Source organism: Dermacentor andersoni, chromosome 1, assembly GCF_023375885.2.
Source record: "Dermacentor andersoni chromosome 1, qqDerAnde1_hic_scaffold, whole genome shotgun sequence".
Classification (NCBI taxonomy): Eukaryota; Metazoa; Arthropoda; class Arachnida; order Ixodida; family Ixodidae; genus Dermacentor; species Dermacentor andersoni.
The window spans coordinates 78,620,227-78,637,937 of NC_092814.1; the positions used below are offsets into that span (position 1 = coordinate 78,620,227).

The window sequence follows — 17,711 nt, forward strand, 5'->3', positions numbered from 1 at the left end:
GCGCAACCACGCCGGGCTGCGCGGACGTGTGCGCACCATAGACGTGACTCGACCAACTGATACAATCGGGGTGTGTACCATCGGGATACCGTTGCTTAAGTCATTTCGTCCGAGTATTGTGCTCTAGCTTGAAAAGCGTTCTTAATGAACTCCGCAAGTTAGACTGCGAGGTCGCTCCCCGGCAACTTTTGCCGGCTTTTTCTGAAAATAAATCTGTATTCTCACTGCACTGCAAGAATGCACAGGCGATGACCGGCATCGCACTTTACGCACATCACGGCCTATGGCTAGCACATCTGAAACAACTTAGGGAAGAACAAATACGTGTGCTGTTTGTGGCTTTATATGAATCGTTTTGCTTTATTGAACAAGTTTCAAGCGGCCGTGCACCGCAGAGATGTGGCGAGCTAGAGCGCGCTGTTGCGAGTGGTGGTTCGAAGACGTGGGATCCTCTTTCCTTTCGCAGGGGTAAGTGATCGTGAGGCTGGGCCCGATATTCAGGACGCTTGACAAACACGTTTATATTTACATATGTACAAGAAAATGCAAAGTAATACAGAAAAGTTGATGAAGTTGTAGTCGCCGATCACTCCCGCCATCCGTTCCTCCTTTTATGCCTTGCGTGATCATTGTTCAGTCACTTCCCCCAGTCTGGTGTCAGGAGACCGATGACATCAGGTCCCACTAATCCGGAGGTCGGTTGCCCTTTCCGCTGACTCCGGTCGTATTCTGACAGGTGATGGCCGTATCATCGCACTGACCGCGTCACCGGCTTGGACATGACAATTTGTGCGGCTGACAGGTGATGACCGTATCATTGCACTGACCGCGTCTCCGGCTTGGACATGCCAATTTGTGCGGCTGACAAGTGATGGCCGTATCATGCTAATTGCTCAAACCTCTCCTGAACGAGGTACTCCCGCGCTGGTCATAAATCATCCGTGTCGAGAACCATTTTGACGAGGTCGTCGGCCCGTTCCCCATAATCGTGCGTGCCGTGACCGGAGGTTGTCGCGGGGCGAACGGCCGATTACAACAGCGCCTACAAGGAGGCCAGCAGAGGAGAACGTCGTTACGCGTTTAAATACACGGGCTGCGGCGTAGAGTATGTTGTTGTCACGGTAAGTGAAGCTTCGGAAACAACGTTCTGTGGTATTCTCTGCGCGGCGCCGAACAGTAAGCCCGTATGCGTGTGGCCAGAGCGTTGATGCGGCCCACAATAAGCCGATTATGCGCGCGCAGGCGTATGTTCTTCTGTCGAGGTTTCTTCACTCTTGCACTGCATCCGCCGACCTTCACTTCCACACGCCCCTTGAGCACGCAGACAATAAATATGCGGTAAGGAGGGCTCGTCCCTTAATTACTCACAGCAGCCGCCTCCTTCCCATCCTTCCACGTGGCTGTTTTACGTGTCACAAATGTATCGTCTGCTGGCAAAAGGAGGAACGCTGCACAGCTATCACTGATATGCAAGGCGTTTATCGTCGATATTCCGAAGCACAGTGGTTTCAGTCTGTGTTGACACGTTAGCATGAATTCAAATAGATTCCCAAGTCGTAGTTCATCCGCGACATGGTACGTGGTGTACGGCTTTGCATGCGCGCTCGCTTCACGCTTTTTTACTTCTTTCAGCCCACCTGGCCACAGCAACAGCCGGGATAGCACGGTCTGAATAACACAGCGGAACAAAACACGGAAACTACTGCAATCTTGCACACACGACGCCTTTTCCACGGTACGAGACTTATGCACGAACACACACTACCATAACAGAACTGCCATTGTGCACCGACAATATCGTCACTATATACAGCGAAAAATATCACCTGACTCCCTCCACACTTTTCTCCTAGCGCGCAGAGTGAGCAGGACCACTCCTCAGTTTTTTTTCTTGCCTCCATGATTACTACTAACAAAAAATCTAACTCCTCTGTTTCCCTGCTTCTTCTCGCTTGAAGTATAGCGCATTATGGAAAGTGTAGCTTTTCTAATGGATACTTTAAAGGATTCTTATGTAGGTGACATATTTAATGCTCTGTTAGCCGCACTATACGTATTTCCAGTATTGCTCCGCACACACTTGTTCAAATGCCTATCACTGGCCACAGTTGGCAAACAAGCACATTACTTCGTTTAAGCCCAGGGACCCCCAGATTGCACCACTTCTTGAGCCTTCGTCGATCCGGGTCATCAGACACCCAAGTGATGAAAATGCTAAATGAACACCGCACCCTCGACCCGCACGCCTGCTGCCTCTTCCTACTCACCAGCTGTGCACACACTAAAGTTAAAAAAAAAATTTGTTAGAAATACGCAACTACGCAACGGAACCAAGTCCAAATGATGTGCCCAAGTACTAGCAGTTGCCATGTGCACGGTGGCTTTTAGCAAATGGCGATGTAATAAAGCAAATGAATATTTATTCACTCCATGGGAGACGGGGCATTTTTCAATATTTTCAGCTAATTATGGTTACCTTGTCAGCAAATTGCAGCATTACCGAACTATTGGCCTGTGTAGTCCACTACACTTGCATTCACAACGACGAAGGCCATTGGACCGAAATGTCAGTAAAAACATATGCCATAACGTTCGTCTTCCTTTTTCTTCTTAGAATATATATATATATATATATATATATATATATTGTTGATTGTTACGGGGTTAAAAACAGTCAGACGTGTATTTACAGAATATTTACAATAATTATATCAGCTGACAAGATGGTAGCCAGCGCGCGAAGCCCAGAACATCGTCTTCTTCCGACGATGATTAAAACATTTCTTCGTCAGCATGTCACATGACCCCCGGCGGTTGAAGCACCAGCTCGGTGCTGGTTAGGAGGCGGGCGAGTGATACAACCAAGACGCGCGACGTGGACCACGTCAGAGCGATGCGGAGCCACGGTTGGCTCAAGAGGGACGATTTCGTAGGTGACGTCAGTTACTTGACGCAAGACACGGTAAGGGCCGGAGTAGCGTGAAAGTAACTTCTCCGAGAGGCCAACGCGTCGCGACGGCGACCAAAGGAGAACCAGTGCGCCCGGTGTGTAATGGACGTCACGATGGCGGGCGTCATATAAGCGCCGCTGATTGTCCTGCGACTCCACAAGTCGACGTCGAGCAATATGGCGTGCTTCTTGTGCTTTGAGGATGGCTTCACGGGCGTACTCGGATGTGGAATTCAAACTAGAAGGCAGAACAGTGTCGAAAGGTAACGTATGGTCACGGCCAAACAAGAGGAAGAATGGAGAGAAGCCTGCGGTATCATGGCGAGACGAACTATAGGCGAAAGTAACGAACGGCAGCGCAATGTCCCAGTCGCGATGGTCATCGGAGACATACATGGACAGCATGTCAGTAAGGGTGCGGTTAAGGCGCTCGGTTAGACCATTCGTTTGTGGATGGTAAGCAGTAGCAAGTTTGCGTTTCGTCGCGCACGAGTGTAGAATGTCGTTGACAATTTTAGAAAGAAAGTAGCGGCCTCGGTCGGTGAGGAGCTGTCGAGGGGCTCCGTGGTGAAGGATGACGTTTTCTAGGAGGAAGTCGGCGAAATCGGTTGCACAGCACGTCGGAAGAGCCCGTGTGATTGCATATCGGGTGGCGTAGTCTGTTGCTACAGCAATCCCCTTGTTTCCCGAAGCAGACGTAGGGAAAGGGCCTAAAAGATCAACACCTACACGGAAGAATGGTTCTGGTGGTACGTCAAGTGGTTGAAGGCGACCAGCAGGGAGTGTGGTCGGCTTTTTGCGTCGTTGACAGAGATCACACGCAGCGACATAACGGCAGACGTCACGGTATAGACCAGGCCAAAAGAAGCGCTGACGGACGTGGTCATTAGTCCGTGACATGCCAAGGTGACCTGCAGTCGGTACGTCATGAAGCTTGGCGAGAACAGCCTGATGCAGATGCTCAGGCACAACGAAGAGTCCGGCAGGGCCGTCCGGGCGCATGTTAGAGCGGTACAATATACCATCTTGATGTTCAAACATGCGAAGGGAAGGATCGGGCGTCGTTGAAGTGAGCCGTTGAATAAGGTGTTGCAAGGAGTGGTCCCTACGTTGTTCGGCTCCAATGTCACGAAAAGCAGCCAGAGAGAGAACGGTGACAGGTATGCCGGCCGCAGAAACGTCAGGAGGGTCGACAGGATGGCGCGACAAGCAGTCCGCATCTTGATGTAACCGGCCGGTCTTGTATACAACGGAATAGTTGTATTCTTGGAGGCGCAGAGCCCAGCGGCCAAGGCGCCCTGAAGGATCTTTGAGGGACGAAAGCCAACACAGAGCGTGGTGATCAGTGATGATTGTGAATGGGCGGCCGTACAAATAGGGGCGGAATTTACTCACTGCCCAAACGAGAGCCAGACACTCGCGTTCGGTAATAGAATAATTGCTCTCCGCACAGGAAAGAAGGCGGTTGGCGTAGGCAATAACACGTTCTCGCCCTTGTTGTTTCTGTGCCAAGATAGCTCCAATACCGTGGCCACTGGCATCGGTGCGGACTTCTGTTGGAGAGAGAGAGACAAAAGGGAAGGAAAGACAGGGAGGTTAGCCAGTGTAAATACCGGCTGGCTACCCTGTGCTGGGGAAAGGAGTAAAGGGAATAAAAGGAGAAGGAAGAGAGAAGAAAAAAAATAAAAACAAGAAAAATGCACACAGTAACGCGATGTTACGCGCAACAATAGTCAAAGGCGTTCGCACAATTCACATGTCCTTAAGAACTTGAGCAAAGCCCTTAAGGCCTTGAGCGCCGAAACCCGTCTGGACCAGTGTCCTAGAACTTTCTCTTCTGTGAAGGGGCGATTGTCCAGTTTTTCGAGCACGGTCACGAGCCCTTTTCTTTGCACATTGTAACGTGGACAGTCACAGAGGAGGTGCGTGATCGTCTCTTCGCAGCCGCAGGAGTCGCAAGCAGGGCTGTCGGCCATTCCAATACGGAAGGAGTAGGAGTTCGTGAATGCCACGCCGAGCCATAGGCGGCACAGAAGTGTTGCTTCCGCTCGTGGCAACCCTGGTGGAAGACGGAGTTGCAAACTTGGATCCAATCTGTGAAGACGTGTGTTCGTGAATTCGCTGGTGTTCCACAGAGTTAGCGTAAGCTCGCGTGCGAGGGAGCGAAGACTTGTGGCTGCATCTGTTCTGACTTCTGTTGGAGCTGACGCGTCAAAGTGAGCGAGAATGGGCGGGGATGTAAGCAGCCCAATCAGCTCGGTGAAAGCACCAGCTTGCTCAGGGCCCCAAATGAATGCAGTGTCTTTCTTGAGGAGCTGATTGAGAGGGCGCGCTACGTTCGCGAAAGTTCGGACAAACTGATGGAAGTAGAAGCAAAGGCCCAAGAAGCTGCGAACATCCTTGGCATATGTTGGCACGGGAAAGTCTTTGTCTGCCCGTACTTTATCGTGATCAGGGCGTACACCAGAAGAGTCAACGAGATGCCCAAGCACAGAAATTTCACGACGACTGAAGTGGCACTTGGACGAATTTAGTCGTAGCCACGCCTGACGGAAAACAGATAGGATCGTCGACAGGCGCTCGAGGTGTGTCGCAAAAGTCGGAGAAAAAATGATCACGTCTTCCAGGTAACAGAGGCAGATGGACCACGTGAAACCGTGTAGGAGAGCGTCCATCATTCGTTCGAATGTGGCCGCGGCATTACATAAACCGAAAGGCATCACTTTGAACTGTTACAGGCCATCGGGAGTAATAAGAGCTGTCTTCTCGTGGTCCATGTCATCGACGGCAGTTTGCCAGTAGCCGGAGCGAAGGTCGATGGACGAAAAATATTGCGCTCCATGCAGGCAATCCAGGGCATCGTCAATGCGTGGTAGCGGATAGACGTCTTTCTTTGTTACCTTGTTGAGGTGTCGATAATGGACGCAAAATCGCCAACTGTTGTCGTTCTTTTTAACTAGTACAACAGGGGATGCCCGTGGGCTGCAAGAAGGTTCGATGATGTCTCGTGAAAGCATCTTGTCAACTTCGTGTTGGCTGATATGTCGCTCAGTAGGCGAGACGCGGTAGGGTCGCCGATGGATCGGGCTCGCATCACCGGTGTTAATTCGATGTTTTACGGCAGATGTTTGTCCTAGAGGGCGTTCTCCAAGGTCGAATATGTCCCAGTATGAGGCAAGGAGGCAACGTAGTTCTTGAGCACGCTGGGGAGGAAGGTCGGGAGCAATCATTTTTGTTAGGGCATTCAAATCTGAAGGGACAGGGGGCGAAGCAAGCGTTGAACATGAGGAGCTGTCACAAGTTAAAGCCGAAATGTGGTTGTTTGCGCCAGGGATATTCCGCGGGGGAGTACTTGTGTACAGAGTCCAAAGTTCAGAAGCGGAAGGCAGGATGTGTTGTCCGAAATGGTAACGACGGTGTGAGGGAAAGCGACGTTATGCGAGAGCAGGACATCCGGATTAGGAGATACGATGTAGTCACCGTCTGGGACAGGTGGAACGGGGGAGACACCTATGTAGGTAACGGCACGGTGAGGGAGGCGAATATTCTCTGTGGAACATAGCCGTATCGGAGCACTATCGCGAGGGTAAATAGCAGCAGGTAGAGCGAGTTGCACAACACCAGCGGAACATCCTACAAAGCGGAATGTGTAGACAGAAAGTCAAGGCCCAGGATGAGGTCGTGAGGGCAGTGCTCTAGTACATAAAATAAAACAGAAGTATAATGTCCGGCGACACTCACGCGAGCCGAACACATGCCAATAACGGCTGGTGTTCCACCGTCAGCGACTTGGACCACAAGCGAAGGGGCAGGAGTGAAGACTTTCTTGAGACGATTCCGAAGCCGAGCATTCATCTCAGATACGTGCGCGCCAGTGTCAATCAGAGCCGTAACAGGTACACCATCCACGTTCCCGTTAATGAGGTTCCGATGTGTGGGCAAGGTCAAAAGAGGATTTTTGCGTCGGGTCGGTTTGGCAGCATCACCTCCAGGTGGTGCAGCCGTTAGTTTTCCGGAAGGGTGCGCCGGAAGGAACTAGGGGACGGTGATCGGCGAGATGGGGTGATCGGGAGAAGCGGCGACGTGGCGAAGGAGAGAGAGAGGTTCTTGCTTGCGGAAGGAAAATATTGGGGTTAAGTGCAGCGCAGTAACTGTCTCTCAGTTGAGGACACCTCAACCGCGCTGCACAAGTGGGAGAGGGAATTGAAAGAGAGGTGAAAGAGATGCGGCGGCGGCGGCCCGAACAGCGCGCGTGGGCAAGTTGATGGCCTTCGCTTATGTGGCGCGGTGACGCGCCTAGTCGTGGTGAAGCAGAGCTTCCTGCGCGGCGACAGCCGCGTCGCATATCTGTCGCACGTTGCCGTCGATAGCTGGGCACTGGACCAGCAGGGCACGGAGTGCAGCCGCGAGAGCGGCTCTGAGCGCGTCCCTGGGGTCGCTGCTCGGAGCGGTTTGTGGGCCGCGTAACGGCTCAGGAGCGGCTGTATGCGGCTCGTACGATGTGTCGCCAGCCAGCTCAAGCGCTCTTTTTCTCGAAAGGGGCCGCTCAGACGAAGACAACAACACGGCCGCCTTCCTCTCGCGCTGCCACTCGGGACAGCTCGGCTCTGTCGAAGGGTGTCGGCCACCGCAATTGACGCAGCGTGGCTTCTCCGCGGGGCAGTCTCCTGTAGGATGCGACTCACCGCAGCGGAGGCAGCGGGCGTCGCGGAAACAGGTGGCGCCGGCGTGGCCGAAAACGCCGCAGCGGTCGCACTGAAATGGTCGGGGCAGACGGGTACGAACGGCGCGCAGCTGCTTGAAAAGTAGCACGTTTGAAGGCACGACGCTCCCGACGAGAGTGACGGTGACGCTTGTGCCACTCCGCGAGCATGACAGCACCGCAACGGGTGCTTCCAGGTTTTCTCTCACTGTGCGGGCGTCGAAAGAAGGGTCGACCCCATAAATGACACCCACACAGGAGTTGCTGTGCAGTGCCTTCGAGCGCACCGCCACGTCACCAATGACGCACACCTCGAGAAGGGGCGCCGAGTCGGCCCCGCGTGTCACGTCCACAGCCACCACGTTGAGACGGAAGTTGAAACGAACGCGTCTCACGCCCGGCACGGCGGATAGCTGAGCGGCGACACTGTCCCGCGAGAGAGCCAGGAACGTGGCTCTGCGCTCGATGGGCCGGTAGAGGATCGTGACGGTGGTATCGTGAGCGACACCGCCGTCAACGGGTGGGGAGTGCGGCTCAAAGTCGATGAACCGTCGGAATCGGCGTCGCCTTCTTGCGGCGTTTTTCGGCTTTTCCGCTGCGGGCTGGCAGGCTTGGGAGTCCTCAGCGGCCGCGGGCGGCAGCGGAGAATTCCTGAGGAAGTGCTGCACTGTTTCCTCAGCAACTGTGGTAGGCGTTCTCGGCCGGCTGTGGTTGGAAGAGGGGCCGTCGGCGGGATCCTCGTGATCGCCGGGAGGGACCACCACCGTCGCGCACGGACCCTCGTCTGGTGCGGTGGACTCCGCGGTGTTGAGCGGAGGCGACGCGCAGGCTTCCGGCGACGAAAGCAAGGGGCTCTCCGGGCGGATAGGACTTGCCTCGGGGGAGGCGGTCGCGTCCGTGCAGGAGGACGTAGTGTCGGAGCCAATCATACTTGCGGTTGGCAAGAAGAAGGTGCCGGCACTCTCGTCGGTGTCGCCGGTCGACGGGCAGCTGGCACTGTCGTCGGTGGAGGCAGCTGAAGTGGGGGCCTCCGCGGTGGTGTCCGCTGAAGCGGACCGCGCGGCGTGGTGGTCGCTGGTAGTCGTTTTCGGCGCATCAAAGGGAAATGCGCGGAAGGGAGTATCCAGCGCCAATGGGGCGCGCGTGGACGGTGTCGCGCTCACTTGAGGAGGCGGGGATGACGGCGCGGAGCTCGTCGAGTCCGCCGAGAGTGCACGTAGTGTACGTGCTTGCAGCCCGCGCTTCCATCGTAAGGCAGGAGGCGATCTGCAGGAGCGTGATTGCCGTCCACGTGGGTGGTGCTGCAGGGCTCGTCTGGACGCCGGGCCATCGGTGCAGTCAGGAGTTTGCTTCGTCGGCCTCTTCCTCTGCTGCTTCTTCGGTGGGTCGCCCATGAGATGGGGCCTCCGTCTGTCGTGCGAGCCCTGAAAAGGGCTGCGGTCGAAGGCGGAGACGTACGCGCGCGAGAAGTGGCGGGCGAGCCGTAGTCGTCGGAGCGAGGGGCGATGCGACCGCTCGCTTCGAGTGTCCGGGAACGTCGTGGCGAAGGAGAGCGGGTTGAGCGGGTAGGACGAGAAGTGTCGCCAGAATTTGCTGGCTGCGTTTGCGGGTTGAACCGGGGAGCAGCATGAGGGCCGTGGGATGGGTGGTAGGACCAGGGGGTCGAATTCCACGAAGACAGGCAGTGACATGAAATATGGCCGATACGGCCACAAGTGAAGCATATAGGCCTGTCGTCTGGAGTACGCCATTCGGCCGGGTTGCGATACCGCGTTAGGGCATTCAGGCTGCGGGTCCGTACGACAGCGCTGGACGGAGTGTAGTCAGGCCGATTAACTGAGCAGACGTTGGTCAAGCCAAAGTTGGCCAATTCTTGGCGCACGACGGACTGTTATCGATGAGACGGTCGCCTGGCAATTGTCGGGGCCATGGGTTGGGGTCGTGACCGGAGATGCGGCTTCTATTTCACGTCGGATGACATGGAGGATGTCATCAGAGCGATTGGGTGTGGGCGGACTGCGGAGGTCTTCGAAGGTGGACGTAGCAGCCGTGTTGGGAAGGCGGGGAAATGGCTGGGCAATGCGGCGACTCTTGGCTTCTTCAAACCGCCGGCATTCGGTAATGATGGCTTGCACAGTGGAAGATTTCTTGAAGACAAGGAGATGGAAGGCATCATCTGCTATGCCCTTAATGACATGTGCTTAATGACATCTGGTTCGGACATCTTCGGATCCACTTTGCGGCACATAGCGAGCACGTCCTGGATGTAAGTGAGATAGGATTTTGTGCACGTCTGGACACGCGAAGCGAGGTCTTTTTGGGTGGCGCGCTGACGTCCAACTGGCTTGCCAAGCAAATCTTTGAGTTTCTGTTTACAAATGTCCCAGCTGGTAAGTTCCTCCTCGTGGGTCTGAAACCAGACGCGTGCCGTGCCCACGAGGCAAAATATCAGATTCGCGAGCAAGATGGTCTGGTCCCAGTGGTTGCTGGCGCTCACCCGCTCATATAGTTGAAGCCAGTCTTCAACATCAGTGTTGTCGGTGCCAGAAAATGTTCCTGGGTCGCGGGGTTGGGCTAGAATGAAGTTGGGCGTGGGTGCCGACGGGCCCGAAGCATCCTCGCCTTGAGCTGGCGTTGTAGATGTAGCCAAGGAGCGCCCGCTGCGTAAATCCGTCTTGATAATGATTCCGCACCCTCCACCAAAAATGTTACGGGGTTAAAAACAGTCAGACGTGTATTTACAGAATATTTACAATAATTATATCAGCTGAGAAAATGGTAGCCAGCGCGTGAAGCCCAGAACATCGTCTTCTTCCGACGATGATTAAAAATTCTTCTTCGTCAGCGTGTCACAATATATATATATATATATATATATATATATATATATATATATATATATATATATACTGCAGCTATATAAGCAGACAAACCACCGCTGACGTTTCTCGCAGAGGCGCAAGGGCTGACATTTTCTTCTACGTTTGTTAACTTCTAGAGGACTTTCCTATTTGCGTTCAAGTAAGAAAACATTGAGAATCTGCCTCTATAATTCTGCATCTAACCTACATGGAAGAATATATACTTTTTTAAATTCGTTTTACGTGCGAAAACGATAATATAAGCATGAAGCACGCCGTAGTGGGGGACTCCGGATTGATTTCGACTACCTGGGGTTCTTCAACGTGCACCCAATGCACGGTACACGGGTGTTTTTGCATTTCGCCCCCATGGAAATGCGGCCTCCGTGGCCGGGATTCGATCCGGCGCAGCTCGGGCTTGGGAGCGCAACGCCAAAACCGCTACACTCCCACGGCGGGCAAGGACCCTTCCTGCATCCCCGCCTATGATATATTGACAAGTGCACTTATTTATCCTTTTTTTGAGGAGTGCATTTCACCTCGGGGACTGCATTTAACACGTTAACAACTTAAGGTTGTCGCTCAGCGCAAAACGCGCCTGCGTGATTATAACTTATTCGAATGTTATCGCTCATTCTATTTGTTGGGTATGTTCTCGCCGAAACATGTGAAATCAGATTGTATGCGCGACACGAATTATGTTGTACTTTTCGGAAGGCAGGCGGGTTCCAGCGATTGTGCTGGAACCTTCGATGGAGTCGTGTATAAAAGCCGACGCGCTTGACTCGCAGGTCGCATTTTCGGCGATCACCGACTGTGTTCGCCGCTATCGTTGTGCTTTGAATGTCACTTGCTTTAGTGGCACAAGTTCGCCCAGAAAAGAGTTAGTTTCGTCATTCAACAGTTCTGCTACTGAGTTCTTGACCGTCAGTACAACGTGACAATATTTTCTGCTTGGCATAGAGAAGAGTTCCTTTTACTTCAGGAAAAGTATGAGGTCAGTGGGATTTCTACCCTCCAACGATACTGTAGGTTCCTGGTCCCCAATAATTGCTAGAAACAAAATGTTTGTTCACGACGAGTAGTTAAATTTCCGCTGTCGATGTACTTGTAAACATGCTGCTGTAGACGCGAAGTTTCCAACAACGCTTTCAAAGAAATCTAAACAGCGTTACACTCATTCTCACCAACAAAATATTTCATTACTGCTGTCTGCAACACCATTACACAGCTACATTTCAAGACAATTTTTTGCCAGTGGTACCACACAAACAACATACTGTAAAACCTGAACCAAAATGGTACACCCTGAATCAGGCACGCACCCAGAAGAGTGTCCGACCCCCCCCCCCCCCCCCCTTTCCTCCCCGCCCACGGCACTACTCCTCACACACATTTCCAAAGTGCCGCCCAATCAATGTTGAGACTTGACAGCTATTCAGCGGTCAACATTTTGCTGTCTTTCTCACTCCTTTTGGATGGCGGTAGTTATCGGCCTCTCCTGGGGTGTGAAGGCCAGTTTTCTCATCAATTCGCTGCCCGCGCGATTAACTCGAGATGCGTTCATTTGTCACCATCTATTCAACGGTCACGCGCATCGCTGTTGCTTGGTTAGTTCAACCTTCTTTATTTAGACTGATCCAGAGAGCAGGTAAGGGATTCGGTTCGTATTCAGCTGGTCTGTATGCTGGTGGAACGAGTTGCGGCCGTAGAAAACGCCAGTTGCGTTTAACTTTCCCTTTTGCTTCATTATTTGCTCGAGCGACGGCTCGCCGCGGCGCTGGCAGATCCTCGGAACCATATACCCGCGATATGGGTTAGATAAGGTCCAAAATAAAATAATGCGAAACAGCGTCCATCATCAAACCCTACAATAGCCCTTAAACCCATAAGCAATATGCCTGTCATCTGTTACCTCGTCTGGTTTTTTCCTAATTGTACAGCACTTTTCGTGCAAAATTGGCAATTGGAAACAAGAGTAGCAAGGAGTTGAGAAATTAAGCGATCTACTAAGGGAGAGAGCCAAGGCAACAGCAAAAGAGGAAGGAAAAGCGAAAATAACAAATTTAACCATTGTTTATGAAAATATTTATGGATCAACGTCTTTGTATTTAAAAAGGAAGTAATGAAAACGCCGCTGGAAGTGGAGAACAATTTCGCTTGTTTTTAATGACGCTTCTAGTCATCAGTCGAGCCGCCTGATGTAGCCACTTCTCTGCTGTGCTTATGTAGGTGTTTTTAACCTTCCGCAGTGGGCGCAGTACGTCTAGAACCGCAGCGTCCTGCGCTCTACGCGGTTGTACTGGACTGGCGGCCACGCATCGTTACGCAACTTCCCAAATAACTATACGAGTTGGTTTTGGCACGTAACTTGGTAGAGCAGTAAACGAGGGATCTAAAAGAATTGTGATTGTACCGCAAATATATATTTCTGTATAATTCTTCCAGAGCTAACTAAAAAAAAAAACGCCACTGTAGTCAGATACAACTTAAGTCTGCAGTGAAGCCCCGCCCATGCATTCATAATCGCCAGCCACTGTTCCTCCGCGAAGCTGCAAATATTTCGTACTTCAAACTTTTGCTGTTACCCAAATAAGGCGGTAACCACAAAATTAAATTATTAGCGTGTAATATTATACGTCTTCCATCGCCTACTATATGGAATGGCGAAAGCCTTATTCTTTATTGAACTGAAATAAAATGCTTGCTTTGCTGCGACTATTTATTGTCAAGTTTCACTTCAGTTGGCAATGAAGTTTCATGAGTAAAGCACGCTCTGCAGTGAAATGAACTGTTCCGCATACATTTGAAGATTTAATTCATTAATTATGAATTTACGTGCCAAAACCACGATCTGATTATGAGGCACGCCGTAGTGAGGAACTCCGGAAATTTGGACCGCCTGGGGCTCTTTGACGTGCACCTAAATCTAAGAATACGGGTCTTTTCGCATGGCGCCCCAAATAAAAAATGCGGCCGCCGTGGCCTGGATTCGATCCCGCGACCTCGTGCTTATAGCAACCCAACACCATAGCCACTAAGCAACCACGGCCAAGGCAGACTTTTGAAGCGTAAAATGCTTAGACTCCATACACTTTGTCCGTGTCTGTTGCACACCTCGTTGCTTCCTTCGATGAAAAGACTCTTCAAAAACAGCAGACGCTCCGGAGGAACGACACCATTTTGAAAAGGCCGCACGACGACGATTTTGTTTGCTTCTGTGATTGGCTGGCGGAGTAACACAACCCCGCGCGGTCTGTGTGTCTTGGTTGCCAACTGCTGTTTCTTTTTTTAAAAAGTCGTATTCTACTATAGAAATCTTTATTTCGCTTTCGCTTGTTTACGCGTTCCTGGCAGTGTTATTCCTGCGCTTCTTTCATGCGTGAGTCCGTTTGATGTGGTTCTTTGATTGCCAAGTAAACGAGAGGTGTATCTCACAGGCGAACCTGTGAGGTACACCTTATTTCAGTTCTCTTTGCGGGTTTAAGCGTCTTTATGGCGAATGGTGGGCGTTATTCACATTTGTACTACTAAAGGTAACCCCCCCCCCCCCTCATTTCCATGTAAAAGTTACCTTAGTATGCCCCCCCCCCCCCCGAAAAGGAAGCCTGGGTACGTGACTGCCCTGAATGAAAATGACCCGCTGCGGTAGTTCAGTGGCTATTACGTTGGGCTTCTGAGCACGAGATCACGGCGGCCGCATTCAGGTAAGGTGCGTAATGCAATATCGCTCGTTTACGATGCACTGAGTACACGATAAGTAATCCTAGAGGGTCAAAATGATTTCGGAAACCCCATCTAGGGTGTGCCTTGTAATCAGGTCGTGGTATTGGCCCGCAAAACCCAGGATGTTCTTTTTTTTTGTTTGTTTAGAGCGGCGCCCGTTCCTGCGTTGAGCGTTGGCGTCGGCGTAACCGAGCGAACGAGCACAGTGAAGGATGAAAGAGCGAACTCGGAGCGCAGTGGGCCCCTAATCCCGCACTCCGCCGCTCTTTTTATCATATAAGTATATGTAAGAAGCTACATACTCCTGCGCTCCAACGTGCGATTAAAACAGAGCCACTTTGCGAAGCTTATATAACGTCATCGCGAGTGCTTGTGAACAATTCACGAGTCGTGACATGGCAACCGCACCATTACAAAAGTTTAATGCATCAAATGTGTGTGGCTGCAGCTGTAAAAAGAAAGCTTGTGCAGAGGTGTAGCCTGTCTTAGGTAACTAAGGAACATGCATTTTTTTTTTCTGTATACAAAAAAAATCTGATATTTTTACAAGCAACACTCAAGAATTCCAGAGTGCGTGCAGCCGTCAAACATGACTAAGAAGGGTTTGGTTGCGAGCTAGTTGGTACGGATCATTCATATTTAAAACAGCGCCAAAAAACACGGACAAGGGAGGACACAGGACGCAGCGCTCGTCCTGTGTCCTCCATTGTCCGTGTTTTTTGGCGCTGTTTTAAATATGAATGATCCGGCAAACATATAAAAACACATAAACACTTTATTCGCTTCGGTCGATGTTGAGCCCTAGTTTTAAGCTCGCAAGCTTATTCTGAGTGAGGAGAGGCACAAGCTTTAACCCCAAAACCTAAGGTCGGTAATCAGGCATTATTTGATCATGCAAATTTTACAAAAATTTTTGTCGTACTCTATTCAACGCTTCTTTTTTTATACAAGATTTACTGACTTCAAGAGATGACTTGCAGATTTTAGGTTCTTTCATTAACTGTTCAGCAGCTTTCCTGGCATATTGTGCTTTTTGCATATTGCTCCACTTGATGTGCCATTGTAAGCAGGAAAGTGTAGCTACTAAATCTACGCTACCTGCCGCTCATAGTGTCACAACAAATGCGTTATTCATGTTGTCAGCAGTACACGGATAGACAAAAAAGTGGCCACTCGCGTGCCCGGCAAAACCCCGCGGAGGGATCGCTTGCACAGTATGGTTGCTGCCTTTCGTAGTTGACAAGTGAATGCTACGTCAGTTTTGACCATAAAATGGGGCGTACATATTTACTACATAAGGCAGGTTGTGGTTTGCGAACAACTTATAGTGCCTATTATGGCCGCTATCGGGCCTAATATGAGCCTTTATGTAGCCGTTTTAGATGCTTAAACCCACAGTTGCATTGCATATGCATCGGGTGTTTATTATACCATGAAATGTGCTCATTATAAAAGTAGGTATAGCGACGACTGCCTATAATATTAATAAAATAGCGGATTCCAGACATAATGATAGTTATTGCATGTCAAGATGCGCAGTAGGAGTGCACAAAGATCCCTGACAGATTATCCCGAAACATGTAATTAAGTAAGATTCGTTAATTAACTTCATATTTATCAATGTTAGGCCACCAATGCAAAATGAAGGTTTGCAGCTAATGGCGGGCTCATAACAAAACGGCTTTAAAACGGATAAAATACACTTATTTAAAGCACACTGGGCCACAGAGTACTACCAAAATTTCCGCGCGGAACCGAGATCGAGCGTGTGGGAGCGTATACGTATAACTGCGTCTTCTTGAATAGCGTTCACTTGTACTGAAATGGTAATGTATTTGCGTCCCAAAACTACCCAAGGGTTGTGAAAGGTGCGGAATAGATGTACCTTGTATTAATTTTGACGACCTTATAATTCATTAAATTCTTATAAATCCCAGTATATGGCCGTTTACGGATTCCGTCGCCATAGAGACGTGACCGCATGGGCCGGGAATCGAAATTACGACCTCCTGCTTGGTATCAGAGCGACGTAACTCGTAAGTGACCGCGGCGGGTATTAACAAAAGAGTGACTCAATTCTTCTAGTCAACTATACGTTGCGAGTCCGTGAATGTTATGGAACTCTCACTCTTTATGGATGCAGAAATGCGTCTTGCCACATTAAAACAATCGTGCCCACTGTTTTCACTTGAATGTGCGGAACCATTTCTCTGACCAGCTCCTGCTAAGGTCTGTTACTTCTGGGGTTTGTTTATGCTCAGTCAAGCAAAACAGTAAAAGAAATGCCACAGTTAATATTGCGACGCCGAAAACATAAAGGCCGGCGCTTGCACACAACTAAAATTGGCAGAGGCTTAGCTTGGCTAAGCCTAGTGGATTGCGAAAGCAATCTTCTGTTCAGGTTGTAGAGTTCCATACTGCTCATCGAACGTGTAGATGCAGTCTCGTCGCCATTTAAAGCATCCATAAGGCTTGCTGTCGAACGATCAGGTGTCGCCAAAGTGGCGTCAACATTGAGAGCATGCATGATACTTGTAGATGCACCCAGATCAAGAGATGTTGAACGCATTCGCCTGGCTGCATAATATGCACGCCGTTTAGCTAAACGTTGTTCCCGCTCTTCATCCGTTTCTTCCGCACGCCGCCGCTTCTTAGCTGCAGCACATCGTTGCAGCTTCGCCTTATACACATCATCCGACATACCGTGGAGGATTCGCTGGGACGACTGCGACGAGCCGAGTTGGGGGCCGCTTTTCCACAGCTGGCATGACGTCACGTACAGCGAGCGCCCCTCGCGGCAGCGGCGCGCAGCTGCAGCATGGAGGATTCGCTGGGACATGGCTGGGACGATCGCGACGAGCCGAGTTGGGGCCCCGCTTTTCCACAGCTGGTATGACGTCACACATAGGTCACGCTAAAGGTCAATGGTGGATTCTCCGGGACGACGGCCAAGAGCGGAAACCTCGAGCAGTATTGCTTTCGCAATAAAAACTAGGGGCGCTGTAACGTAAAGCTATTCCAAAGTTTCCTACTCCATTTCTGCAATCCGCCCTCCACGACAGGGCAGTTTTTTCCGGGCCACCTCCCACTTCGCTTTTCTGTCACGCAACGTCAGGAAAACCGCGAAAGCTCCTCAACTAGTGTGACGTCTACACAATGAATATGGATGATTAGACGGAGCAAATATAAAATAATTATTTCCAATTGTATGCGTTTTTCGCAATCAGCCCTCCGCAAATGGTGACAAGTTATCGATCGGGCTGCGCCAACTTCGCCTGTCTGTCACGCGATGTCCCTAAACCGCGAAAACCCACCACGTCAAATGACATGTACGCATTAAATACGCATTAATATGTCGAACGAAACTTTTTTTTTCTTAAGTATAGTCGGAGACTGTCCCGTTCCAAAATGAATAGAAGATGGCCGCCGGCCATTCGCTCTGGCGCTGCCTACTCGGAGCTGCCGGAGAGCA

At 50.8% G+C, this 17,711-nt stretch overlaps 1 protein-coding gene across 1 annotated transcript in view; it reads left to right on the top strand.

Moving 5' to 3' along the window:
- The first annotated feature begins 405 nt into the window (after window positions 1-405).
- Lgr1 (Leucine-rich repeat-containing G protein-coupled receptor 1) overlaps window positions 406-17,711 on the top strand; it is a 272,908-nt gene continuing 255,602 nt past the window's right edge. Inside the window, exon 1 of the mRNA XM_072287532.1 lies at window positions 406-468. The gene's annotated coding sequence lies outside the window, so the exon portion shown is untranslated. The remainder of the gene's footprint in view (window positions 469-17,711) is intronic.